This window comes from Nothobranchius furzeri, chromosome 6 (assembly GCF_043380555.1).
Source record: "Nothobranchius furzeri strain GRZ-AD chromosome 6, NfurGRZ-RIMD1, whole genome shotgun sequence".
NCBI lineage: Eukaryota > Metazoa > Chordata > Actinopteri > Cyprinodontiformes > Nothobranchiidae > Nothobranchius > Nothobranchius furzeri.
The window spans coordinates 59012149-59039948 of record NC_091746.1 but is presented as its reverse complement, the minus strand read 5'-3'; the positions used below and the strand labels follow the sequence as shown (position 1 = coordinate 59039948).

The window sequence follows — 27800 nt, the reverse complement described above, 5'->3', positions numbered from 1 at the left end:
TGGAGGAGCTCAGAGTTGCTGCTTCTACACATTGAAAAGAGTCAACGGAGGCTGTTTTGTTCATGTCTATTTTTGTTTTTGTTTTGTTTGTATGTATTGTTTTGTATCTGTGTACTGCATTAATTTAATCGTATCATATTGATTTATTGAATCATGTGATGAGGTTCTAGGCTCTATGTGTGGTGGACAAGAAATACAGTTATTATAAATATTGCTGCAAAATGAACTAATTAAAGAAATTCAAAAAGCCTTTATCTCCACGCTTAATCCTGTTTCAGCTGAGCGAGACTCCTTGTATTCAGACATTTTCCAGGATGTTCTCACAGCATGCCTCTAAACTTGAACACACTCTGACCCTCTCTATAAACAACAACAGCTCAGTAAACAGCAGTCACAGATGCAAGGATAAACGATGAACACCAGGAAGGACAACGCAAAGATAGCTTCAACTCAGCCCTCAGAGGTTTTACTGGCATGTCATTTCTCAACAGGGAGCAACATAGCTGTGGTTCTGTAGCAGTCGTATAAAAAGGAAGAAAAGCACGACTCTGTTAGATGTACGTATCCTTCAGCTGGGCATGGTTTTGTTCTACTTGAGCATCAGAGGATTAAAAGAAGATGCATTCAATGGTAGTTTATGTTTATTTGTTTATGTTTATTTATTTGGCAGCCGCTTTTATCCAAAGCGACTTACAATTTATAACCTATAGGTCGTGTTGTGATCTGTGGGGGAAACCGGAGTACCCGGAGGAAACCCACGCATGCATGGGGAGAACACGCAACTCCACGCAGAAAGGCCGCAGCCGAGTTTCGAACCTGTGACCTTCGTGCTGCGAGGCAACAGTGCTAACCACTGCGCCACCATGCAGCTCGAGTAGTGCAGACTCCGGGCCATCTAGTCTGTCAGTGAAAATCATAATTATAGCTTTTTAATGAGGCTTAAGCAGTTGAACAGTAAGGCCCCTGTTCTCAGTCTGCACCTTCTCTCTATCTACAGACAGCTAACTGTCCTGTCTTCCAGAGCCTCTTGAGTCTGAGACCCGTCCATGTCACCACACGTTGGGGTGCACCCTTAAGGTTGTTTATGCTTGACGCGTCCGCGAGGTCCGCACGGCTCCGCGCAGAAAAGCTGCATCATTTTGCGTCATTTTAACAACCACGCCCCTCCACCGCGCCTCAGCACGGCCCAAATTTTCCGCAATGCACACCTAGGAAATTTTCTAACCACGCGGACGGTCGGACGCGGAAAAACATGGCGAACCGGCAAGAACTAGTATGGCAGAGGTTTGTAAATACAGACATTTGTATGATTCAGCTCTCAAAGATCACCGTGATCAACATGTTGTTAATAATTCTTAGAGAGAAATAGCTCACACTGTCGGAAAAGACGAGAACACTGTTAAAATTGCTGGAATGCCATGTTGTAAACAACAGTAATTTCTACTTCTACTATGGTGTAGTGTTGGATGTATGCCGTGGAGCTCCATGCTGCCCCCTACAGTTTGGGAGAATATTGGCTCACCGCAGAGACAAGCCGCACGAACCATAAACGCTGCGAGTTGTGAAGCGCGTTCCAGCCGCGAGCCGCATCACCAAGCGGAAAGTGAATGCGTCAAGCATAAACCAAGCTTTAGTTTGCAATAATAAATAATTGTTTTGTTTTGATCTCTTGCATCATGACTGATTCTACATGTCTTGGGTCAAACATCTTAACCTCGGTGATCTGCTTCCGACACAAATAAAGCATAAACAACTGTGAAAATACAGACAGGAAACACGAACTTCAAATTGTCAGCCAGTGCAGTCAGTTCTTTAAATATCCCCACGTAAAAGCATCGAGCATGTGTTGAGGACAATTTTAACACCTTAGCTGCCCAAGCCGCCAGTTTGAGAGCAGTCTGTGTCTTTTAACATGCCATTAAGGAAAGGAGGTGAGAGGAGAGCTTCCTTGTTGTGCTGCTGCTGTGTTCATCACTGGAGAGGATGTGAAAGAGGAAGGGGTTGAAACCAGCCACAGATGGAAATAATTGCATTTATGAAGAAAGAAAACACACACACACACACAGTGATTTAATGCAGGCCGAGGTCACAGGAAGGTCCAGATCTGAGAGGCGATCCTTCATTACAGGGGTGAGTACGCAGCTCATGATCAGTCACTACCCACATGGCTCACTGCGAGTCAATAAAGTAGACGGATGGATTGAAACCATCTGAGATGAAAGGAGGTGCGGTGATTAATATCACAAACGCAGAAGGACTGATTCATGGAGGTAATATCCCGTTAAGCTCCTTGATGAGTCACTGATTGTTTTGTCTACACACCAAATTGGAATCCATGCATGTGCCCCTTCAAACGCCTGAAATGATACGCTCATTCGTTCCCCAACAGCATCTCTGGCTGTCCATTTTCTCTTATGCCATTTGTCACAGTATGTCTGGGATCTGAGCAGCAGGCCTGTGGAGAGACGAGGGTTAAGCCTTCACATGTGGCGTTCTTTGACTCTTACAGCTGAATGAATGAAACTGCTGATGTGGCCATTTTTTGAAATACTATTGAACACGTGAGAATGGTTCCCTGATGAATAAGATGTTGCACAAAATTATGCTGCATGATCGCAATGTGAGAAGGGAAGCCAAAATCTCCATCATAGTATTTATTATCTGAAAAGCAGAAGCTGACTTTTAATTTCTAATATCTACAATAGAAACTACTGTTGTTGTTTTACTGATAACTCTTAAATTCTGATGCCAATATAAACTAATATCGATATATCATCATCATCAACTTAATTTAAAATGTGCTTTTCATCAGCAAGAAGGTGAACTAAAGTGATGTACAAGCATAAAAGAATTTAAAACTCACTGATATATGCTGTCCCCCTCTCTTACAAAGGAAAACTAAAACATGTTTGGTTACTAACATCACATATCTCCTACCATGCATGCTTATATTTTAAAAATTTTGTGTGAAAAATAACTACTTCAACTTTAGTTAGTAATGGGAGAAGCGCCATATTTATTTTGTCACCAACAGCAGCTGAATCTCATTCTCCCCAAGTGTGACGCTAAGATGTTGTCACGATCTGCCCCTGCCTTCCTGACTGTGTTCCTCTCCTGCCCTGATTAGCCCTTATTGTTCTCACCTGCCCCTTGTTAACCTGCCCATGTGTTCCTGATTTCCCTGTGTATTTATACCTCCCTCCTTGTGCCAGTCTTTGTCAGATCATTGTTGTTTGTCGTGTTGTTCTCGTTCCTGCCGTGTCCTGTCATTAAACCCATTTTTACTTTATCTGTGCCTGCATTCCTGCCTCCTGGTCAGCTCCACCACACATGGTCCATCATCTCCACCATCACAACATGACAGATGTGTGTATTAGTTAGAAATGTAACTGTCTTCTGTATATTGTAGCTATGGTGATAAAACATTTATACAGTTAGTTTCCCAATGTAAAGTTGTTGGGTTTAAAGTTTACTCGGATGTTGTGTTTGGAGAAGACTCTTCTAAGTTTCTCTAAGATTCTAAAAACCCTCCTGGACCTCTGCCTTTCTACCACCTAGTTCAAGCACAATGACAAGTTTTACCGGCAGAAACATGAATGCACCATGGGCTACCCAACATTTACACGGAGGAAGGGGAAACCAGAGCATTGAATTCCTGGATCAAAACCAAGCCACTAGTTCAGGTGTGTCGACCACACATGGGTCAAAGCTCTCACATAGGAAGTAGAAGGTTTCACCGGTCACTTTAACAAGAACAAATGCTTGATTGGCTGTAGTTTGCTGAGAGCAGGTGACAACAGTAGACTAGATAACAAAGAGAAACAACGCTATAAAATAGAAAAGCACAAATGTGACCGTTTCAGCGCAGCATAAAGCTACTGGACGGACACAACCCACAGACTGCTCCAACACCCGTCCTGTAGCGAGCAGGATTTGCAAAGCATCACCACAGAGCTGACATAGTAAGTAAGTAAGTAAAAGTTTATTTATATAGCGCCTTTCACAGATATAAATCACAAAGCGCTGTACAACATGATAAAGATCAGGGCAAATGCCTCTAACCAATAAAAACATCAGAAAAACAATAGCAGTGATAAACGTAGAAAATAAAATCATGAGTAAAAACAAAGTGAAGGTGTGAACCCGAACAAAGCCATCATTCTGAAACATTTAGGGAGGGAACGCCTGGATGAAAAGGTGAGTTTTTAGATGATTTTTAAAGACCTCTACAGTGTTAGAGAGATGGAGATTTGAAGGTAGACTGTTCCAAAGTCTGGGGGCAATGGTCTGAAAGGCCCTGTCCCCTTTGGTTTTCAGTCTGGTTCAAGGAACAGCCAGGAGGTTTTCAGATGTGGATCTAAGGTTCCGAGAGGTGGTGTGTGGGGATAAAAGCTCAGATAGGTAGCTTGGAGCCTGGTTGTTAAGAGCTCTATAGGTCAGGACTAAAACTTTAAACTGTATTCTATATTCTACCGGGAGCCAGTGGAGGGACTGTAAAACTGGAGTGATGTGAGCTCGTCTGCTGGATTTGGTTAGGAGTCTGGCTGCTGCATTTTGGATGGCTTGTAGGCATGAGAGGGAGGTTTTGCTGAGATAGAATAGAAACATATTCAAATCCAGAAATGCAAGGCTACTTCTTTGTAATTTGAATTTTAAACACAATTGAGCTTGATTCCTGTGATTGTTCTGCTGCAACAGTGGAATTCATGGAAACACACTGCTATAATATTGAAAACATCAGTCTGAGGAGTAGAAAGTAGAAAGTGATGTGCTTTGATGCACTGAAGGCTGAGTGAATCACACATTTCCATCAACTTCCCAAATTGTTCTGCTTTATTAGACAGCGTGCACCCACTCAGTGCTGTTTTACTGATGTGCACTTGATTTCTTGAAGTTCTGTGCATGTTCTCAAGCTGTGGCACAATCAGCCTCACCTGTTTCAGCCATGTATTTGCTTACATCACACCATCTTACGCCACTGGGTTACTGGGAAATGACATCGCTAAGTGAGTGTCATTTCACTGTTCCACTGCAGCTCTGCCAACTAAAGTTCACTGAGTACAACACGCAATTATTCTTTAAAAACACAGGTAGAATTTAGCAAAGCAGGCAAATTGAGCAGAGTGGGGAAAGCAGAACAACAGCATCGAAGTAGCATTAGACTGTGACATTTAGCTGCCATCAAACATAAATGCAAAGTGTAGAAAGTATTATTTATCACTTAAAATCTCTTTGCCTTTTAATTACAGACCGATTCAGAACAGTTCAACTAGATTTACAGACAACAAAGCAAACCCAATTTACTTTCTATAACTGAAATGATGCAGCTGAATTCAGTTCAATCCAATACATTCCAATTCAATTCAACCTAATGCAGCCCTGTTTTAATGTAAATTCAATTCCAAATCAATGCAATTAATTGCAGTCAAATCAAAATGCATGCAATGTCATATTTATTTATATCCAGTCAGGTTAAGTGAGTAGGTAAAAATAAGCAGTCTCAGTTTAAAAGCAGACAGAATATTTACTTGGGTTTACGCCTTGGTCCTGATCGTGTACAGGGCAACAAAAACAGGGGTGCAAAATCTACTCTAGACTTCTAGCAGAACTGGACTCACAAAGGACAACTATTTAGATTTTTTATTCTGTTTTTGGCATTCAATTTAAATGACATTTTTGTTTTATGTGTTTGCTTGTTTTCTTTTTTTGGAATTATACACAATAGGCTTTAAATGTTGAATATAGAACCTTTAATGGAATTAAATATTATGGATTAACAAAAATAATACCTCCACAGGGCGTTTAGAGGTGTGCAGAATGAAGGTACAGTTTTTCCATTAAAAACTTTGTTTTAATTAAAAATAATCAAATATTTGTTTTGACGGGGACGACACTGGGTTTATGTTTGTCATTGTGGGTTGCCAAACAGTCCGCTCAGCACAGCGAGGCTGGCGCTGTGGAACGTGGTGGATTTGGCAAGTCAAGCAGCTGTTTCTGAGCCCAGAAGATGTCCTTGTCCTTCTTAGAGGAGGAGTGACCATAAAAGATCTAAAACCAGAGTGAGTTTAGGTGAAACTACAACAGAATAGAGTAGAATAGAATAGACTTTATTGATCCCACAGTGGGGAAATTCACTTGCTACAGCAGCACCAACACTTTAGAGAATAATTAGAAGAAAACTAATAACAAAGGTACATGTATATACACACAGGCAGTAAGCAGTGGCGGCTGGCCAGTAGAGGGCGATAGGGCGCCGCCCTCCCAGTTTTCCCCAGTGTTTTTAATTTTTATTTAAATAGATAAATAAATTAAATTAACAATAATCACATATTCTAAGTTAATTGTGTGTTTTGTAACAAAAACAAATCATATATTTATACATCTATATTGATGAGAAGCTCTCTGCCGAGCGGTGGAGGCGACAGAAAGGCTGTAGGCTGTTTTTGAATCGCCCAAACTGCACGGAACCCGCCGGCCAATTGCTGACAAGAAAATCAAACGGTAGGAATGGGAATGTATCCAATCAGCGTCGATGTTGTTTCAGAAGCATGATGGGCGATAGACCTACCGCCAAAGGCTTTCGTTGGTGTTCGGTAGAACTCGGATAGTCTCGACTGCTCCAGCACGTTTTTGGTCGTGAGTCGTGACGCAGATGTAATAGACATGATGGACGTGTGAGCCTACAACCAGCATGGATACCGGATTTCAGCAGCCACTGAATTCAGATCGGTCTCTTCTCCAGTATTCGTTCGAGAGGAGAACTATGGTGGAAAAACTTAATGTCAAAGAGCTTGGGCCAGATCAGGAGAAGGAGAAGGGTAAACTGTACACACGAGGCTTCTCCCGAAATTGGTACACCAGGAAGGCTTGGCTAGCTGGATGCAATCACGCTAATGCGTTATTTTGCTTTCCGTGTTTGTTATTCAAAACGGCTGGGACAGATAAGGCATGGATGAGTCAGGAGTTACAGACATGAAACATTTTTCTGAGAAGGTGAAGAAACACGAGTCATCCCGGGCACACATGGACAACACGGTGAAGCTAGCCATGCTAGGCAGAGCTAACATTGCCATGCAGCTCGACGAGGGAAACGGAAGAAACAGAGGAGGTTTGGCCAGGGAGAACAACAGCAGCTGGGTGCAGAGGTAAGCTGTACATTACATTTCTGTGAACAAGACAATCAGAATCAGAAATCCTTGGTTGTCCCACAAACCGGGACATTTGTTTAATAACATGTTTAATGTGCAATAACTGTAAAAACTCATTTCAACACGCATACTTATTACACATATTTAATCATGTAAATGTGTATTTCATGTAAATTTGTACATACATCAATCTGATTCCATTTTACTTGTTACACTTCTGCTGCAGCAAACAAATTTCCCAGCTTTTGGGACAATAAAACATTTCTGATTCTCAATTAGATGTTTTTACCTCAAATGTAAAAACATCTGATTGAGAATCAGAAATGTTTGATTGTCCCAAAAACTGGGAAATATGACATTTGTAAGAGGATACTGATGACATTATTTCCTATGAAAGTGTTTCCTATGTACTTATCTGTTGTTTTTTTATTTATCTACTTTAAAGAGGATTAACTGAGGAACACCATGACACAGGATGGGCTGAATGCTCTTGCCATGCTCTCCATGGAAAAAAAGCTTGTCACAAACATTCCTGACTTCAATAAAAAGCTAATCGAGAGCTTTGCCACTCAGAAGGACAGAAGGGCAAAATTTCTGTACAAATGAGGTATCACACACACACAAATGCATCCACTTGATCTTTGTATAAAGTTGACCTTGGCACAACACTCCAGAAATATTTAACAGTGTAAATTTCTGGCATTTTGTCTAAGTGGTGTTTACTACCATTACTGTAACAGTGACCTGCTCATAATTTTTGGTGTTCACTCAAATGTTGAAATTAAACAAAATGTTTTTGTTACTTGCCTCTTGCATTGCCTATTTACCATTTATGGTCATGTTATTTTATGTGCAATTTAATGCAGTATTTTTCAACTTTGGTCCGCAAGGCATCGTGCAAATAGTCAGACACACCTGGATTAATCAGTTTGTCCAATGATGTAAGACAGGACATAAAGGAGCTGTGCTTAATTCAGGAAATAGTGAAGTTGTGCACAAAGCTCAGAAAGCACAAGTTTGTTTAAAAAAAAAAATAGCACAGCCCCACCAAAAATATTTTTCACCAGCCGCCACTGGCAGTAAGCTATTATTGTAAACTTCAACCACCAAAAACCACAAATAAATATGAAAATCTTGGGTTCCAGCACTATGCAACATACTGTAATGGACACAGACATACTATGTAAATCCAATTTTACACAAGTATTGAACACATACTGATTATTGTATGTCACATATCCATAGTGAATCTGGTATCCCGAAGGCTGGAAACCTTGTGTTATTGTTGCAACTACAACCTCCACACACTAGATGTTGCTTTGATGTTCATGTTCAACATTCAACTTTAATGTCATTTGAGCAAGTTATAGAATTGTTTACAGACAGTCCAAACAGTACATTGCAATCAGAGATTGCAAAAGATGTGAAACTCTGTTTAAAATGATCAAGTCTGAGTCATTGCCGATTAGAATCATGATGGAGGGATCTTCTCAGTCCCTACACCCCCAGCAGGTCCCTGATGTCCAGTGACCAAAGCCTACTGGCTGTGCAGCGCACCAGGCTAAAGACCAAAGGTGACACATAATCTGCTGCTGTGGCCCCCAGACTCTGGACCTCTCTCCCCCTGAGCCTGAGATCAGTGGACTCAGTGGTCTCCTTTAAAAAGCAGCTGTTCATGCTGGCATATGTTGGCATCTGCTGATTCACCTCTTTAGTACACCCAGTATAAAGTTAGGCACATTATCGGACAGCCTACAGAATTTCATTCTAATGTATGTTTAAGATCCTGAATAAACATCTGATTAAAATAATATTTAGTTACTTTTTCATATTTTTTTAATCATTTTCTTGAGCCAGTATGCAGTAAAAGGAGCCTTTACAGGGTTAATGAAAGGCCACCCCACCCCTATCACCCTCTGTGGCCAGAATATTCCACTTCCACTCTGTAGGGACTTAGAAAAAAATTGAGCTGACATACCTGGCACTGCAGTCTGCTTCAAGCACATTTTAGATCAAGAACACAGCTGATTAGCTTCATTTAGTGAGGGATCACTCCTATAGACAATTATGGGCCATTCCCATCTGTACAGGGTCGGCCCGGGCCGGGTAGCCCCAGTCGGCCCCGGCCTGGCCCGGTTGATTCCACACATCCTTGTCTTAAGCCCATGTGGGCTGATTCTACCCACCAATCAGAGGCTTGCTCTAATGGAAGGTGTGAATTTGCTGTCAGCAGTGGGTGTGTTGGCCCTGGTCGGCCTGAAGCAGACCCCCTCGAGAAGAGGGCTGAGAATGAGCCTTGGTTGGCCCGGAAAAATACCAGGCCACCCAGATATGTAAACAACCTACGCTACCCGGCCCGGGCCGACCCGGTACTGATGGGAATGGCCCATAAGGAAGCCTAGGAGACATTTAAAGTTAAAGTCCCATTAGTTGTCACACACACAGGTGTGTGTGCGAAATTTGTTCTCCGCATTTGACCCATCCCCTGGGGGAGCGGTGAGCTGCAGACACAGCCGCGCTCTGGAACTATTTGGTGGTTTAACACCCCAATCCAACCCCTTAATGCTGAGTGTCAAGCAGGGAGGCATTGGGTCCCATTTTTTCAAAGTCTTTGGTATGACCCGACCAGGAATCGAACCCCTGATCTCCCAGTCTTAGGGCGGACACTCTACCACTAGGCCACTGAGAAATATTTTCAGCTGTTAGTTTAAGATGTTAAAAAGACGAACACACAGCGAATAGCCAAGTTTTGCTTTTGGGGTGATAAAAGCAAGTCAAAGCTCTAACACTATTGCCAGCTGACTTCCCGTTTGGTTTACCTGTTTTGTGTGTTTTTATTACTTGGTCAGTTTATTGATTTGTTTGAGAAACATTGTTTAAATGTTTGATCTTAACACTGAAGCAGAGCACAGAATTAATTTGGTGTCAAAAATGATTAGATTCAGAAATGTTGTGCATCCATTGTTGTCAGTGACATTTGAGCATGCAGATAAGATGGGAAACATCTAGATGTCAGCCATGAAATCAACCCATGAAATCAACAGCACATATCGACATCGGTATTGGCAATAGAAAACCCCAAAGCGGTCTCTCTCTGGAGAACATTTTGAATAGAAAAACCTATTGTTTGGTCACCATTTCAGTCCTTTTCACCACATTTTATCTAAGCAGGTCAGACATCATGTTTGTGATCCACAATGCTTTGAAATTTTAAATAAAAGGCACCCGAGTCATGTTACCTATTTGCTGTTTGTTAGTTCAGTGCAACCAGGTCGATTGATTCATTCTGTCCAGAAAAACCTTTTATTTAAGATAACCTCAGGTCCAGTTTTGCAGCAGTCTCAGTCTTTTCTCTCTTTATAAACGGATATCACAAAGTTAGATCAGGGAATGGTTGAGTGCAGCAGCTGACACGGGGAACCCGATCCCTGGGCTTTCCAACGGCACAGCTTGTGTGCTGCAAACATTCCTGGCACAGGAGGGTCATCGTCCCTCATTTTACATCAGCTCATGCCCTGTTTGCTTTCAGGTCTTCCTTTTTCATTACCACACCAAGCTCAAGCTCTGTGTGTGTGTGTGTGTGTGTGTGTGGGGGGGGGGGGGGGGTTGGTCGGTACAGAGGTGGAAATGAATCTTCAATCCTCCATGCCCATTTTATCAACTCTCTGACCCATCTATTCCAGCTCATCTTTTCCTCACTCTCCTTTCCTTCCAGTGTCGCTGTGAAGAACAGCATCCTGCACACACGCATTCAGACCCCGAAACAAGTGAGTTTTTGCCTGTTCGATCATCAGAAAGCACAAAAGGAGATTACTGTTCTCATATTCATCTAATGCTTCAGAAAACACTGATTTAATAAAGCCACAGGTGTTGTAAGCTGTAATTTTCCTTCATGCATCTTCATCCATCACATATTGATGAACCATTCCGGTATTGATCAGCTCTCTTAAATGTTGTCTAGTGAACAGATTTACTTTAAGGTCTTAATTTTATTAATAACCAAAATGTAAGATTTTTAACTGAGGTTTTACATATTTCACAAGTTTTAAGCAGTTTTTTTAAAGCCGTGTTTACCCAGATCCTCATTACCTTATCACTACCCAACAATAGACATGCAGCCACAAAACCATGAACATTCAGACAAAACTCCACACAGTGGCACACCCACCTTACAAACAGCCTTGTTGAGTCCCTGGGCTCTGATATATCCACTCCAGTGACAGGTAGTCAATCAGCACCGACACAAATCCCACCAGGTCTCGCTCAGCTGCTGCCGTTTCTCCCCTTCTGGGTCGACACAGTCTGAGCCGAATGGATTGAGTTAGCTGAGGCTCAAACGAGCTGCTAGAAACTTTTCCCCTGACTGCTCACGCCATCCGCATTCTGAGAAAGTCTCCCTTGTGGACGGGGGTTGACTGTGGCGGTCAGCGCAGACACACACACACACACACATACGCACGAGAGTTACAGCTGAATAATCCTCCCAGAAACCCACACACACCCACGCATGCACACTAACATAAACACACTCAACCACACATACACTGAAATCTATACACTCACAGCTCCTTTAGTCATCCTGCTGGTGAGACAGGCACACTCAGTCTGTGTGCATGTGTGTGTGTGTGTGTGTGTGTGTGTGTGTGTGTGTGCATGTGTGTGTGTGTGTGTGTGTGTGTGTGTGTGTGTGTGTGTGTGTGTGTGTGTGTGTGTGTGTGTGTGTGTGTGTGTGTGTGTGTGTGTGTGTGTGTGTGTGTGTGTGTGTGTGTGTAGAAGGAGGAGGGGAAATGTGTTTGTTTGAGGAAGTCCCAAAACGAAAGCTTTCGACTGAGCCATGCTCCAGAACTTTTTACTGTATTTAACATGAACTCAGAAAGTAGCAGCAGCTTTATGAAGTCCCACACTGTTCCACTTGTTTGACATGTCAACGGTCCTTGTTTTTTTGGTTCATTCTGAGGAAAATAAGCAGATTTTTTTCCGTTCATCAGCTCTGACTAATCCAGCACCCAGAGAGAAAGCTGTCCTGGCTGTAAGGTGTCTTCAAGGAGACAGAGACTAATGATTGTGTGAATGCAGCTCAACAAACATTTATTTAGTCTCTCTGTCCTCAGTTTGGTGCAAGCCCAGCTGTATACACACCATGCAAAGTGCTTTTCTGTTTATTTAGAATGGGTCTAAATGTTTTCCTGCTCCATAGCGATGCATCATTTGGCTTCTGTGAAGAGATATATAAAGATATTTGGGGGCCATCACTCACCTCATTCATTTTCTGGTTAACACAAACAGTCACATGAGAACAACTGAATGCATTCAGGCATCTAGATGTGCTGAATTTCAAATCATGCATCAGAGATAAGACAAAAAGTGATCTAAGTGACTGTGAAGGTGGTGTGGTTGATGCTGCTAGATGGGCTGCAGTTGAAAATGCCTTCTTGCTGTCGGAGGTCAGAAGAGAATGAGCAGAATGGTTCTAGAAGATAGTAATGCAACAGTAGCCCAAATAACTTCTGGCTCCAATGGCCTGCAGAATACCTTCTCTGAATCACAACATGTTGAACTTGAAGCAGATGGGCTACGGCAGCAGGAGACCACATGGGTGCCACTCATGAAGCAATGAACAGGAAGCAATTCACACAGGATCACCAGAACCATGAGAGGCTCAAAAAGGTTTCCTGGTCTGATGGGTCTGGATTTCAGCTGCAACACTCAGATGGTTAGGTCAGAATTTGTTGTTAATAGCATTTGTTTATTTAGTTCAGGGGTGTCAAACTCATTTTAGCTCAGGGGCCACATTGCGAGAAATCTAGTCCCAAGTGGGCCGGACCGGTAAATTAAAAACAACTTCAGATTGTTTTCTTTGTTTTAATACAATCAATATAAAACAAGGCTGGAGCCTGAGGACAGTGTATTCAAAATAGTACAAGTACAACACTTGAAGTGTACTTGAAAATGTGAAAAAAATAAAAAATCAATAAATAAATAAAAATTCCTTAGTGATTCAAAGAGCTTACAGATCACAAGGCTAGATCAGTTTCATGCAGCACTTCAAATATATTTCAGACATTTTACTTTACATCTTTTAGCTTTCACCAGCACATCAATATCAGAAGTCACATCCTGAGTGGCGGCCAACTTCAGGATGTGATTCAAGTTCTTGTGTGAGCCTTGAGCGCAGCTTTGTTTTATTTATACTCGTTACAGAGGAACCTTGCTCACAAAGATAAGTTTATTTTCACTCTACATTGTAAAGTATGAAAATAAAGTTTACACAACCATCTCGCGGGCCGGATTTAACCCGCTTGCGGGCCGGATCCGGCCCATGGGCCGCATGTTTGACACCCCTGATTTGGTTCCCAAGGCGCTTTACGACACAATCAGCAATTCATCCATGCACATACACACCCTGGTGGTGATGAGCTACATTGTAGCCACAGCTGCCCTAGGAGAAAATCTCTTTGTACCAAAAAAAGGTAATTTAAATACCTACCTGAGTAATGTAGACCATGTCCATCCCTTTATGACCACACTGAAGCCCATCTTCTGACGGCTTGTTCCAGCAGGAGAATGAACCAAGTCAAAAAGCTCAGATTGTCTCTAACATGTTTCCTGAACATGAAAATTAGTTCACTGTGTAACCCAAGTTATTTTAAGGATCTAATCTCTGAGGCTCCTGAAACATCTCAGGAGAAGTTCCCAAATTCCAGGGCTCCCTGAACGCCTCGCTGCCGTAAAACTGTGTTTCATATTGCTGCAAATAGTCTAGATCACCTCTGCACATGTTGTTGTGCTGTTGAAAACGAGCACGAGGTCTCGTTGCTACTGGTCGAGTAAAGCTTCTGCACTTGTGAGAAGGAAGAAAAAGAGAGGTGTTTGGTCGTCACCGAGAGGAAAAAAAAACACTTGCCGAGCGAACCTCGGCTCATGTTGCGAGGTAGAAACCCTCTGGCTGTTTTTTGTTGGATTGACCTTCCACTAGAGGAGACTCCATCTGTGGCATCGCAGGACCACCTTGTTCACTTGGACTGTCATCACTGCTCGTGGATGAGCTCTTCACAATTGGATGCGGGTTCTGTGTGTGCCATACTCTCCAAAGGGTGTGGTAGGAATTGTTTTCAAGGATATCAAAGAAACTGGAACTTTTCATTCTTTTTTTTGGTTATTGCTCGGATAAGGAGCACTGTATCAATACAGTGTATCTGGAAAAAAAACTATATTGAAGCACTACTTTTTGATTATTTAGGAACTGAAAATCTGTTTGTTTTGTTTTTTGTTAACTCAAAGCACCGGTGCAAGTTTACAAGTTATATGTGCAATGCATATTGTTCAAAATACACGTTCTTTTTTTCTAGAAAAAACAACCTGTGTGGCTGTGTTTCTTGTGGGTTGGAGTTTCTAAAGCTCTTGAGTAGAGCCCCTACTGCCAATCTCCTTTTAAAGAACCTAATGATAGATAAATAAGAGATAAACAAGGAAAAAGTGGATTTTTTGCGATTACCCGCAGCCATTTGGACCTATTCGATCCTGGGTGTGAACTGTTTTTGTGATTTTTTTCCACATTTACTACGGTTAAGCTTTAGAACACCCAGGTGTGGTGAAGGGCTGTGAGTTACATAGAAAATTGTGACGAGCCAGCCAGGAGATTGGTTAATAGTAGTCACCTGATCCTCCAACCTGCAGCACGATCTTTTTGTGTTGTTTTGAAGCAAACTGCAACATGGATCTTTGCAACCGTTTTCATGTTAACGGCCACTGCTCTTTGTTTGTCACGGGGATTGAAGATACTTGCACTAGTGAAGACCTAATAAGATTCTTTGAGGTTAATGGAAAAATTTCTCAGGTTGCAAGAATCCCTAATGAAATAAAACAGCCAGAGGGTAGAGCCCTGATAGAATATGTGAATGATAAATCCACATCGAAGATTAGTCCCCAAATTTTGGGCACTTTCCCCAGCCCTCTTGACCCCTCTGGTATGTGGACAGTCAGAACCATAAGAGATGTCGGGCAGGAAGAAGTTGGGAGAGGAATAGCTCGTCGATACCTCGAAGAGCTGGAAGCTGTCAGCGGTAGTGGCAAAGCAGACTTCCTTAGCATCCTTTGGGGTGCAACAGAAGGATTTCATGAAGCCACACCTCAGAGCCCTGACACACAGCTACCTGTGGCTCAGGATGATAACCCTTCCAGCCGCAGCACATCAGACAGTAATGGTAATGAACCTACAGAGCCACTAACAGTCTGAACCCCATCACTATTGATGAGAGTATGATTAATCCACCTTCAGTTCAAAAAGTAATTGTTGAACATGTCTTCCAAAATGAATCAGTCAGTTTGATGTCCACACAAACCAGAGTACGCACCTTCTCTGGCCGTACTCCCAGGCCTAATGGAGAGATTGATCATGACCCTTGACGCACTGAGGTTGAGCTTTTGCTCAGTGACTCCTCCATGAGTGATGCACAAAAAGTAAGGAAAATACTTGAAAGCCTACTTAGTCCTGCTGCTGATGTTGTTAGGATGCTTGGAGTTAGCTCACCATCTGGCACTTATATCACTCAACTAGATTCTGCTTTTGGAGTGGTTGAAGATGGGGAGGAGCTTTATGCAGCATTTCTGAGTTGTAATCAGAACCATGGTGAAAAACCCTCGACTTTCTTAAACAGGCTTCACGGCCTTCTTACAAGGGCCATTTCTAGGGAGGGAGCTTCTGCTAAGTACGCAAATGAGCAGCTACTCAGACAGTTCTGTCAAGTCTGTTGGGACCAAAGCCTCATCACTGGTCTTCAGCTAGAGCACAGGAAGAGCAACCCACCATCATTCCCCGAGATGCTCCTTATGTTGAGAACTGAGGAAGGTCTGCTAAGCTTGACAGAATGAAGAAACACTTAGGATCTGCAAAAGCAAGTGCACATGCTCATTCTGTTCTTGATATGCCTCCATACAGCCATGGGCCTGGGTTAGCATCTACTGCAAACCAAAATGAATCTTCAAAACTTGAAAGCCAGGTGAATGAACTAACTAAACGGGTGAGAAGTTAAACCAAAGGCCTAAGAAACTCAGCTCTGACAGTGAGCCCTTATCAAGCCAGAAATCCACACGAAACGACACTGCAAAGCTTGAGGAGAGAATAAATGAGTTATCTAGACAACTTGAACAACTCACTCAAACCCAGTCAGTTTGCAGAACCAGCACAAAAGCTGAAAAAAGAAACAATGCATAGGTTTAGGCAGCAGCGGTGTAAAACACCTTAGTTAAGTCCCTGGCATGCCAAAAGCCTGGTTCTGTTGCAGGTGCCGTGAGGATAATCACATTGCTGTTCGCTGTCCAAATGAACCAAATCCTGCACTCGTTCGCAAGAAGAATGCAGAGTTGAGAGTAAAACAAGAGGATTTAAGGCTCAACAGGCTGTTGAACCTTTTGCTTTAAACTCCTAACAGCTCCTGCTGTGGGACACCCAGGAGCTGGAATCTCAGGTGGCCTTAGTCCCAGCATGCTAGTTCACAGTGCTGCAGCACAAGATAAAGTAGTGTCACCAACAATACAGCCAGATAATTATACAAACTTTTCACTGCCATTTGGGCTTATAGGCCCTCGTGTGGTTTCTGTTTTCCTTGAAAATGTAGAGTGTGAGTCCATTATGGACACTGGCTCACAAGTCACAACAATCTCAGAACATTTTCATGAAAGCTATCTGTCTCACCTGCCTGTCCAGCCAATTCATTCCCTCCTTGAAGTTGAAGGAGCAGGAAGACAGGATGTCACATATCTCGGCTACATAGAGGTTTGTGTCATGTTTCCTCAGAGCACCACTGGTCAGGAAGAACAGCTTGTTGCCTTAGCACTTGTCGTTCCAGAGTGTAATTTCAACAATAAAGTCCCACTGCTAGTTGGGACCGATGTGCTGTTTCAACTTTATGACAAGCTAAACCTAAGTGCATTGGACCATTCCCACAGGTGTTCTGAAGATGTTATGATGGTCCTACAACATCTAGTCCACACACAAGTGAGTGGCCGGTGCACACATTCTGTGAGGTTACATGGAAAAAAGCCAGTCACCATCCTTGCCAACAAAAAATGCTGTGTTATGGCCAACGTCAAGCTTAGGACAATTAAGGCTAACCATTTTGTTCTTGAACCATGAACAGCACATGTTACCTAGCGGCTTGTTTCTTGAAGCTGCATTGCTGGAAATTCCCTTCAAGGCAAGCACCAAGGTCCCTATTGGTTGCACTTTCTTGGTGTGTGCCAAATGTTTTTAAATTGTTTTTAGTCCTCTATGGTTTTGACATTTATTGTTATTTATTGTCTTGTGCACTGTTGATTGCGGACCATCTGTAATTTAATTGCCATGAACAATTACAATAAAGTCTATTCTATTCTATTGTTTTGCCCAACTTGAGCGGTCATACTGTCACACTGCAACCAAAGTCTGTTGTTGCTTGTTACGCTTTACCTTCTTCAGGGAGGGGATACCAGGGAGACAAGAAGGAACTTGTGTAAAGAAAACACATTTATTAAAACATTGGAAGATAACACAAAACCAAGGGCTGGAGATCCTAACAGCAATAAAACTAACACAGTCCAATGTTAGCACAAAATAAATCAAGAGGCTAAGGCTCATTTCTTTTAACTGGCAGCAACAAAAGAAAACCTATCAGACCTAAGTGTCCAACAGGATGGTACAAAAGAAAGAACGATGTGTGATGGTTTAAACTAAAAGACTCAGGGTTATTTCCTAAACCTAAAGAGGTTTTCACCTTCTACATAATGATACAGCAACTTAACCACAAAAGACTCTCACACTCACACAGTGGCCACTGTAGTCCTTTTACTATGAGTAATTACCGAACCTAAAGAGAGACTTATTAAAAGCTAAGGTATTATTTTCTTTCAAGATGTTCAAAATTCTAAACCCTGAAACCAGCCCAAAGTGAAAGTTCCTCCAGCCTTTTATCCTTCCAGATCCAGGGAAAACGATTAGTCCAATTGCTTCCACCTGAAGAACCATGGAGGGATCCACTAGTGATGAGGCTGCCGGTGCTCATTGTGGTTTCCATGGTTACTGGACAACAGCACGGAGGCAGCCATCTTGTATTTGGGTCTGGTGTTGTCACTCCAAAAGAAAACAAAACAATGGTCAGAAAACTACCAAAACAGGGGGCAAAACACTGACTAAACAGTTATAATAATACGACCAACCATGGTAAAACCCAGGGGTCGTAACATTGCACATTAAGCTGAATGATGAAACGCCTTTTAAAGAGAGGCCAAGGCCCATTCATCCTAATGACAGAGAAGCTGTCAAGCAACACCTAAAAGAGCTGATGGATGCAGGGATAATCAGAGAGTCAGAAAGCCCTTTTGCATCAACAATAGTTCTTGTTCAGAAAAGGGATGGTGCAATTAGGCTGTGCATAGACTACAGGAAAGTAAATATGCACACCACAAAGGAGGCCTATGCTCTCCCAAACATTGAGTAGGCTTTCACAGCACTTAATGGTGCAAAGTGGTTTTCCGTTATGGATCTGAAGTCTGGGTATTACCAGGTTGAGATGGTTGAGGAAGACAAGTCAAAAATGGCATTTGTTTGTCCTCTAGGCTTCTTTGAATTTAATCGGATGCCACAGGGTGTCACGAATGCTCCAAGCACGTTTCAAAGATTGATGGAGAAGTGTGTTGGAGATCTGAACTTGACTGAAATCCTTGTATGCGACTCTTCCATCCATCTGATGCGGCTCTCTGTGCTTGTAAAATAATGAATGGATATTTAAATAAAATGCTTTATATTTTACTGCATAAATTTTACATCTGTATGCCAATTCTAAATGTAAGGATTATCTGCGTAAACCTGAACAGGTCCAACCCGGTGTTATGTCCAGTCGCCATACATACACCTGTTACACCTGTTTTACTGTGAGACCGGGTTGACGGGTCATGCTTGTGCGTAATCATATGCGCTTTCTGAGCTGAAGAGGATGTGAGATTCTCGGCTTCTCCTCAGACGGCTCCTGGATGTGTCGCCACATTGGAGACAGGAACAAGCACTATTCAGCCAAAGTTTCATAATCAGGAACATTTTCTAAGTGACAAGTCTCTCTGAAAGACAGGGTTTGGAAAACGCTCGCTTCAGTCAGAGGAATCTTCCCGCATGAGCTCTGGTTCTGCGATGTGCTCCAAGCCCCTCTCCACATCTTCAGCTCGCTGTGCGCCGTATGTACGCGCTGACAGCGAGCTGCGCTGAGCAGTGTCCAGCTCAGATGTTCAGATGGGAATCTTTTCTTGAGTGATTTAGCTACATCTGCGATGTGCAAAACGAATAAAATGTCAGTTCGTCTGCATGCGTCGGGGTATTTCTTTCTATTCTTTCTCCGTCAAAACAAACGGTCAAATACGGGAACTATCCGGTCAACACAAGCCCTGCTTTTAACTGTTCTGTTTTCTTGTGAAAATTGATAAAATTTAACTTGATTAACACCAGAGCCAGGCACACTGCGCAGTTATCTCCGTCACTGTAAACGAGGGAAAAACAAAATGATCGGATCCTTTTCTGACCTTCCCCACCTACAAAGTTTAATTACAACAATCAAATGTGACAGAGTCTGGATTTGTATTCTGAACAGTCTAAACACGTTTTAAAAAGAAACGTATGACAAAAGTGGCACCTGCTCAGTAAAACCACCAACAGGGTGAAAAATATCAAAATATTGTAGCAGAGACGGGCTACAACTTCTGGATCTATTTTATATAAATCATTTTATTGATTATCGTCTTATGAAAGATAACTTTGACGTACATGAGCGACCAGTACCGGCTGCTGTCACCTGTTGTGATTGGTTAAAGCAGCGCTCTGCTGTCTGAGGGTAGGCCCCGCCCACAACGCTGCGGCTGCTGTGGCTCCCAGTGTTTTCTTTACTGTGGGAAACGGGTAATAATGGCTCTTTGATGGGAACAGGTTGCCGACCCCTGTTCTAGTTGGATGTGCCCAAAAAGTCCTCACCAGGGAGGCGTCCAGGAGGCATCCTAATCAGATGCCACATCAATGGGCTCCTCTCTATGTGGAGGAGCAGCAGCTCTATTCCAAGCCCCTCCTAGATGACCAAACATCTCACCCTATCTCTAAGGGTAAGCTCAGCCACCCTGTGGAGAAAACTCATTTTGGCCGCTTGTATCAGCAATCTCATTCTGTCGGTCACTACCCAGAGCTCGTGACCCTAGGTGAGGGTAGGAACGTAGATTGACCAGTAGATCGAGAGCTTAGCCTTTGGACTCAACTCTCTCTTCACTACATGAGACTGGCAAAATGCCCACATCACTGTGGCCGCAGCACCAATCCACCTATCAATGTCACGCTCCATGACTCGTGAACAAGACCCCATGACCTGACCTTTTTAGATAAAAAATAAGATCAAATAACTATCAAGTTTTTTTTCTTAGTAAGATCTGTAGTGTGTTTATTGTTTGTTGTTTTTTCGCTGTTAGCAGTGTATAAGTCTGTTGGTGGAACCAGCAGAATTCCTCCCTTCCTGCTCAACAGGGAGTGAGTTTCAATGGTGTTATAAGCAGCCAGAGCAAATTAAATGAAAATAAGATGCTGAGAACAAACAACAGCAGGCTCCGAACTCTGTGTCCTCTGACATCTTTCAGCACATTTTATTGTATTTGCAGCACAAGGAATGCTGAACATGAAACACGCTGACCTTGTGACGTGAAACGCAGCCATCAGTAAACAAACTGGATCTGTATCTAGTCCCAGGAGACTTTCTGATCAGCAAATAATGAGATTAGAACGGGTGAATCTTCATGGAGCACAATCCTTTGGGAAATACATTTTTTCTCAATGAGTCTGAGATTCTCATGGCCTTATAGTCAGAGGTTCGAGACAGTTTATGACTTTAGAAAAATTCCAAAAATCCAAATATATGAAGCCTTTCCTGTTGTACTCAGTAGAGACTCATTTACTGGCCTCAGATCTGGGCACAACTAAGCCCCTTCAAAATATATCAAACATTTATTGTATGTCAGTTGGAACAGGATTACTACCCCTGATTAAAGAGTATTGTTTTATCTGTGTGAGGAAATGATCCAATCTAATAAACGCTCAGGATATTCAAAGCAGTTCTGGGTGCCTGTGAGTCTGGGACTATTCCTTAAAAGATATTTAAATGATGTTAAATGAATTACCCTGCAGTGCAGTAATTAGTTATCCATAAATAATGCATAACTAAGTTTTTATTGTGAATACAGAGAGCTAAAAAAGTGCATGAAAAAATATTTGCATCTAAGAGAGCTACGCAAGCAACCCCTGTTTACCGATTTAGTTATTTATCTGTCTGTTTGGAAAATGCTCTATTTCAAATATCTTTTTTCCAAAAGGAAAAGAAAAGTGACCTGATTTGATGCGTTACCATATTTTTGTTTAGGTTTATAGAAATAAAATCAAACATGATTCCTATAAAACAAATCCTACATGTGTATTATGAGACACGAATTATCCATAAGCTGCTATTAATAGGTGCAATTACGATCATTTCTTCTGAGAGACAAGATATAATTTCCACCAAGGTCTTCATCTATTACTTGTGCAGTATCGCCATCTGCTGGTGGAATAAAAATTATAAAATTAAAATTGACAAACGTGCTTCTAAATGTTTGTTCTTAAATATTTTCCATTCCTTCTTTATCTCGCATTAATTGCACATTTGTAATCTGATTTAAGGCAATGGGGTCATTTAATGATGTGTGTTATATGAAAATTTATGTCTTAAAGTTCATGTCAAATTTGTTAGAATACATGGGTGAAGATGTAAAAGAGAAAATCTGGAGGGCTCTCTTCACCTTTAGATACATTAAATAAAAATAATATAAATACTCTATTTGGGTTTAATGTTTTCTTCTTAGTATTAATCTAAATTAGTCTAATTAATCAGAACAGAGTAATATGTTCATCTCCCTAACGATGACATTTATCACTTATTGTGCTAGATAACCTTTGACCCTGCCACTTACCTGTTTCTTTGCCGTGTAACAACACTTCTAACCACTTGAGGGCAGTATTGACAAATCAGCACAATCAGAGATATTATTAGACATACTTTATTAAACATACTTTATTAACAGGCAGACAAAGGTTACAACTCAGTTTTAAAGGCAAATAAATTACTTTACATTTGAGTCTTTTGCTGCAGTAGATCAAAAGGATCGAACGATTCTTGTGAGTAAAATTTGGTCTTTGACTCTCAATAAATGAAAAAGAATGATGCAATATAGCTTACAGTTATTTAGCATTTTTTTAATTGGGTTTTCCTTTTAATACATCTTTAAATATTATTCAGATGGTCATGTTGTGCTTTGTTGAAATGCAAACATGGGTTGCTCGGTGACCCAGTTGAAAGCAATTCAGTTTATTTATGTAGCGCCAAATCACTTCAAGAGTCGTCTCAAAGCACTTCACAAAGTGAACATTCCAGTACAGGTCAGTTCATTAAGCCAATCAGTAAAAAGTTTCCTATATAAGGAACTCAGCAAATTGCATCGAGTCACTGACTGTGTGTCTTTACAGCAATCCTCATACTAAGCAAGCATGTAGCGACAGTGGAGAGGAAAACTCCCTTTTAACAGGAAGAAACCTCCAGAGGATCCTGGCTCAGTAAAAGCAGCCATCCACCATGACTCACTGAGGATCGAGAAGACAGAGCAGACACTGTGCTCTGTAGCACTGCTCCCTCACAGCAAGAAGGTTGCTGTTGCTGGTTTGAATCCCAACCACAGCCTTTCTGCATGGGTTTTCTCCAGAGTCTCTGGCCTTCTCCCAGAGACCAAAAACATGCAGGGCTGGAGACCAGGGTGTCCCCCTTGGCCCGACACCAGCTCTCTGTGACCTGACCCAAGTGAGGAACAAGGAGTTAAGAAATGCACAAAATTCCCCAGAACCTCAGGTTTATTGGTTTAATATTGGGCAAGACTTCCTTTTGATTCATTTGAATACAGCTATACAATAAAAGAAATTTTAAAAGCAGTAACATTTTATTTCCAAGCCTTTGCTTTTGTTTACTCTGAGAAAAAACTTGATGCACTGAAAACTGCTGTTTAAAAGCAGCAGAATACATTTCTGAGTGTTTCTTCTCTTCCACAAAAGATAAGTCACCTCAGGTCACCAAGCTCATGACCCCTGCCTCTTGTTTTGCTTCCATCAGCTTTCATGCTGTTTTCCCCCAGAAATGGAGCTGAGGATTTTTTTCAGCTGAATTCCCATCTCTGAAATTAGTGACGCGTTGCACCTCTTGTTACTTCCCAGAAGCCTCAGCTTTGATATTTGTAATCAGTGTTAATCAGTCACTTAGTTTAATTTCCTTGTTCCCATTGCTGATGTGTTGTCTTCCATCAACCTTGTCGTTGTGCAGTAAACAACCTGTTGAGGCTGAGCCAATCTAGGAATACAAGCACATCTATTTGCAGTAAATCAGTGTTATTTACTACTTCATTCACCTTTGTTTCTGCAGAGGCGGCAGTGACGTGTTCAGGGAGTCACATAGAAGAGTTTTTCTCACCAATGCTTTCCTGTTATTTTCCAGGGTCCTTTGTTTGGTGGCGGGACGTCAGCCTGTCGGTTCTCAGGGGAGTGAGAGGAACACTTGAGCCTGAGTGCTCTCATACCTGTTCGTATCCCTAAATGAGTGTGTGTGTGTGTGTGTGTGTGTGTGTGTGTGTGTGTGTGTGTGTGTGTGTGTGTGTGTGTGTGTGTGTGCGTGTGTGTGTGTGTCACCTTGCTCTTGGATTAGGTAGCTGCATCCCTGAAAAGTAATTTTGTGTTTGGAATGCTTCTGCTGAGGTAAACCTCAGAATTATTTTGCGTTTTGTGGTCAGATATGATTTTTTTAGCTACACATTAAGTGAAGTGGCATATCCAGTTCATAAAAACATGAACAAATTTGTCTAAAGATGTAATCAAATTGATGTTGGCACAAATTGACATAAACGTCTACAAATTTTTCATCTGAATTTATATGTGTGTGTGTGTGTGTGTGTGTGTGTGTGTGTGTGTGTGTGTGTGTGTGTGTGTGTGTGTGTGTGTGTGTGTGTGTGTGTGTGTGTGTGTGTGTGTGTGTGTGTGTGGATAATAGGGTCCTACAAGCCTGCAAGGCGCTTCACAACACAATCAGTCATCCTGACACTGGTGATGACGATCTACAATGTGGACACAGCTGCCCTTGGGCGCACTGACGGAAACGAGACTGTCGAACACAGGAGCCACCGGCCCCTCTGACCACCACCAGCATGCAAAGCGGGTTCATTCAATTCAGTTTATTTATATAACGCTAAATCACAACAAGAGTCGTCTCAAGGCACTTCATAAAGTAAACATTCTGTTTACAGTGCGGTTCAGTTTGTTTAACCAATCAGTAAAAAGTTTCATATGGAACCCAGCAAATTGCGTTCTGACAAGTGCCAGTGACTTTACAGCAATCCTCATGCTAAGCAAACATGCAGCGACAGTGGAGAGGAAAACTCCATTTTAACAGGAAGAAACCTCCACACACACACACACACACACACACACACACACACACACACACACACACACACACACACACACACACACACACACACCTGCACACACAACATACTGTATATACCTAGTAGTATGGCTACATTGTGTTTTCTTAGTAAATATTCTATTTAGTAAAAGATAAACTTTATTATCTTTATGTTTGTGACTTTATAATTAATTCAACAGGTTAACTAGTAGTAGCACACTCCATGTCAGAAGGTAAAATGTTATTATCAGGAGAGGGAGAATGTTTAAGTGGCTAGCAACAGTGTTCAAGCCGATGGCCCCCTCCATGAGGGGGCTGCTTTGGACAAAAGCATCTGCTAAATACATAAACATAAACATAATCTTGAGGGCACCAGCTCAGCAGAACATCATTGTAGCTTCTTCTAGGGAGAAAAACACTTAGAGGAAAAATAAAGTTAACAGCTGAAAAAGCAGGAAATATTGCAATCAAGAGAGAAATTGTAGAAGAAAGTAGTCGGGTGTGGACCCCACCTCCCTCTACTCCCCCACTTGTCCAGATCTAGGCTAACATCAGATTTTAACCATAGGCTCTATCAAATAAAAATGTTTAAAGCCTAGTCTTCAAAGTAGACAAGGTGTCTGCCTCATGGACTAAAGCTGGGAGCTGGTTCCACAGGAGAGGAGCCTGATAGCTAAAAGATCTGCCTCCCATCCTATTTTTAGATATTCTGGGAACCACCAGTAAACCTGCAGTCTGAGAGCGAAGTGCTCGGTTAGGAACGTATGGAACAATCAGATCACTGATGTATGATGGAGGTTGATTATTAAGATCTTTATATGTGAGAAGAAGGATCTTAAAATCTATTCTGAATTTAACAGGTAGCCAATGTAGGGAAGCTAAGACAGGAGAGATATGATCGCTCTTTTTAATTCTCATCAGAACTCTAGCTACTGAAGACTTTTAACTACATTCTGTGAACTTCCTGATAATAATGAATTACAGTAATCCAGTCTTGTAATAAATGCATGAACTAGTTTTTCAGCATCACTCCTGGAAAGGATGCTTCTAATCTTAGCAATATTCCGAAGGTAGAAAAAGGAAATTCTACAAACCTGATTAACCTGGGATTTGAAGGGCATGTCCTGGTTGAAGAGAACACCAAGGTTCCTTACTTTGTCCTCAGAGACTAATTTAATGTCATTCAGGTCAGGTGATTGACTAAGCAGTTTCCTTTTCTGAAGTTCGGGTCCAAAGATGAGAACTTCAGTCTTGTCTTGATTTAAAAGCAGAACGTTTAGCCATCCATTTTGTTATGTGTTAAAGACAAGCCTGTAATCTAACTAACCGATTAGGTTCATCAGGGTTAATGGATAAATATAACTGAGTATCGTCAGCATAACAGTGGAAGTTTCTCCCATGCTGTCTAATGATTTTACCAATTGGAAGCATATATATTGTAAAAGGAACTGATCCAAGCAATGAACTCCGTGGTACTCTACAAGTAACCATGGAGTATGAAGAAGATTTGTCATGTACATTTACAAAATGATATCTATCAGACAGGTAGGATTGCAGCCTAGCGCTGTTCCTTTGATCCCTACAACATGTTCAAGCCTTTCTACAAGAACATTGTGATCAACTGTGTCAAAAGCAGCACTGAGATCTAACAAGACTAGAACACAAGATTCTTATCTGAGGCCATGAGAATATATAGCTTTCCCTAATGCGGTTTCAGTGCTGTGATACTCTCTAAAACCAGACTGAAATAACTCAAACAGATCTTTGAAGCTTATTTTTATAAAGCATTTATCTGGTTAAACTACTTAAGTGTCTTGCCCAAGGACACAACAGCATCATTCTCTGGCGAAATCTGGGATTAAACCTACAACCTTCCAGTTACTGGACATCATGCTCTACCTTCTGAGCTGTATAAGGAATGTGCTCTGCTTCACGTTTGATGAATCAGATTTATTGGTTGATAAAGCTGTCTTTTTTTTGTAAAAAATAAAATAAAATATTAAAAAAAAACTCAAATTAAGCCCAATGAAAGGAAAGATCTTACATCCCCACATAGAGTAACTGAGTTGTCATTTAGTAAAAATCCTGTTCCACATTGTTAATATTTAAAGGCTTGAGTTTTGGATTTAGGGGTAAATTTATGAATATTTACATCTTTGTTTTTTAAATGTTCTATGCAGCACATTTGTATAGAGAATAACTTCAATAAAAACACCTGTTTGATCTAGTCTTTTTCGGGAATCGTACAATTCAATAATATGAGAAATACAAATATCAAATTTGATTTTTTTTCTAAAGGTCACTTCAGTTAAATAAATAAATAACTGACATACCAATGCAATAGGAAATGTATGTAAAACCAACCAGAAAACAAACAAACAAGCAGATTATTTGGGTTTTTGTTGTTCTGGTGTTTCTCTCTGTTTAAATGTCTGGATGATGCTGTAAGTCTGTTACCATTTCTATAGATTGTTAGATTTTATATTAAAGTTGACCCTAAAGAATTCCAGTTGGAATAATAGCTTCCTAGGAATAAACATTTGTCACCTAAAATCGAGGTAAGAGCCTCTGCATTCCCAGGGCTCTTACACATTCAAAATTTTTGCAACGTCATTTGAAAAAATAACAAGAAAGAGTGGCTTTAAATTCCCATCCAGGACAGACACAACAACAACAGGAAGAAGGGCCGTTTTCACAGGTGTCAGGAAGCACAGGAAATAAACAAGCTGAATTCTGGAAAACAGTTTTGTTCCAGAAAGGGTCAGAGGTGAGGTTAATAGGAGAGATTTATAGAGCCGGGAAAAGTTTCTTATAAAATTTTGAAGAAATGTTTGATAAAGCTTTAAATGCTCAAAGTTTCAAACTGTTTTACTGATTTATTACAGAGTTTGAGAGGAAGATCATCTGATCAGATGTAATTTTTCTTACGACTATGCTTATGTTTTCAATAAAATCCTTAATATTGTAATATGTTTTAAATTAGCTAAAAACTTCTGAAAATGCTTGCTGCAGGGGAACAATGACAATTTTTCCCTTTCATGGCTTTTAAAATTATTTTAAAATATATGTTTTTCAATTCTTAGCATTTATTTCTATTTAAATTTAGATAAGACAACTCCTCCTC

The 27800-nt window shown here is 41.3% G+C and overlaps 1 protein-coding gene across 1 annotated transcript in view; it reads right to left on the bottom strand.

Annotated features, from left to right (window-relative positions):
- Positions 1–11715, bottom strand: part of arhgap24 (Rho GTPase activating protein 24) — an 86252-nt gene extending 74537 nt beyond the window's left edge. Inside the window, exon 1 of the mRNA XM_015942914.3 lies at positions 11317–11715. The gene's annotated coding sequence lies outside the window, so the exon portion shown is untranslated. The remainder of the gene's footprint in view (positions 1–11316) is intronic.
- Positions 11716–27800: the final 16085 nt, after the last annotated feature.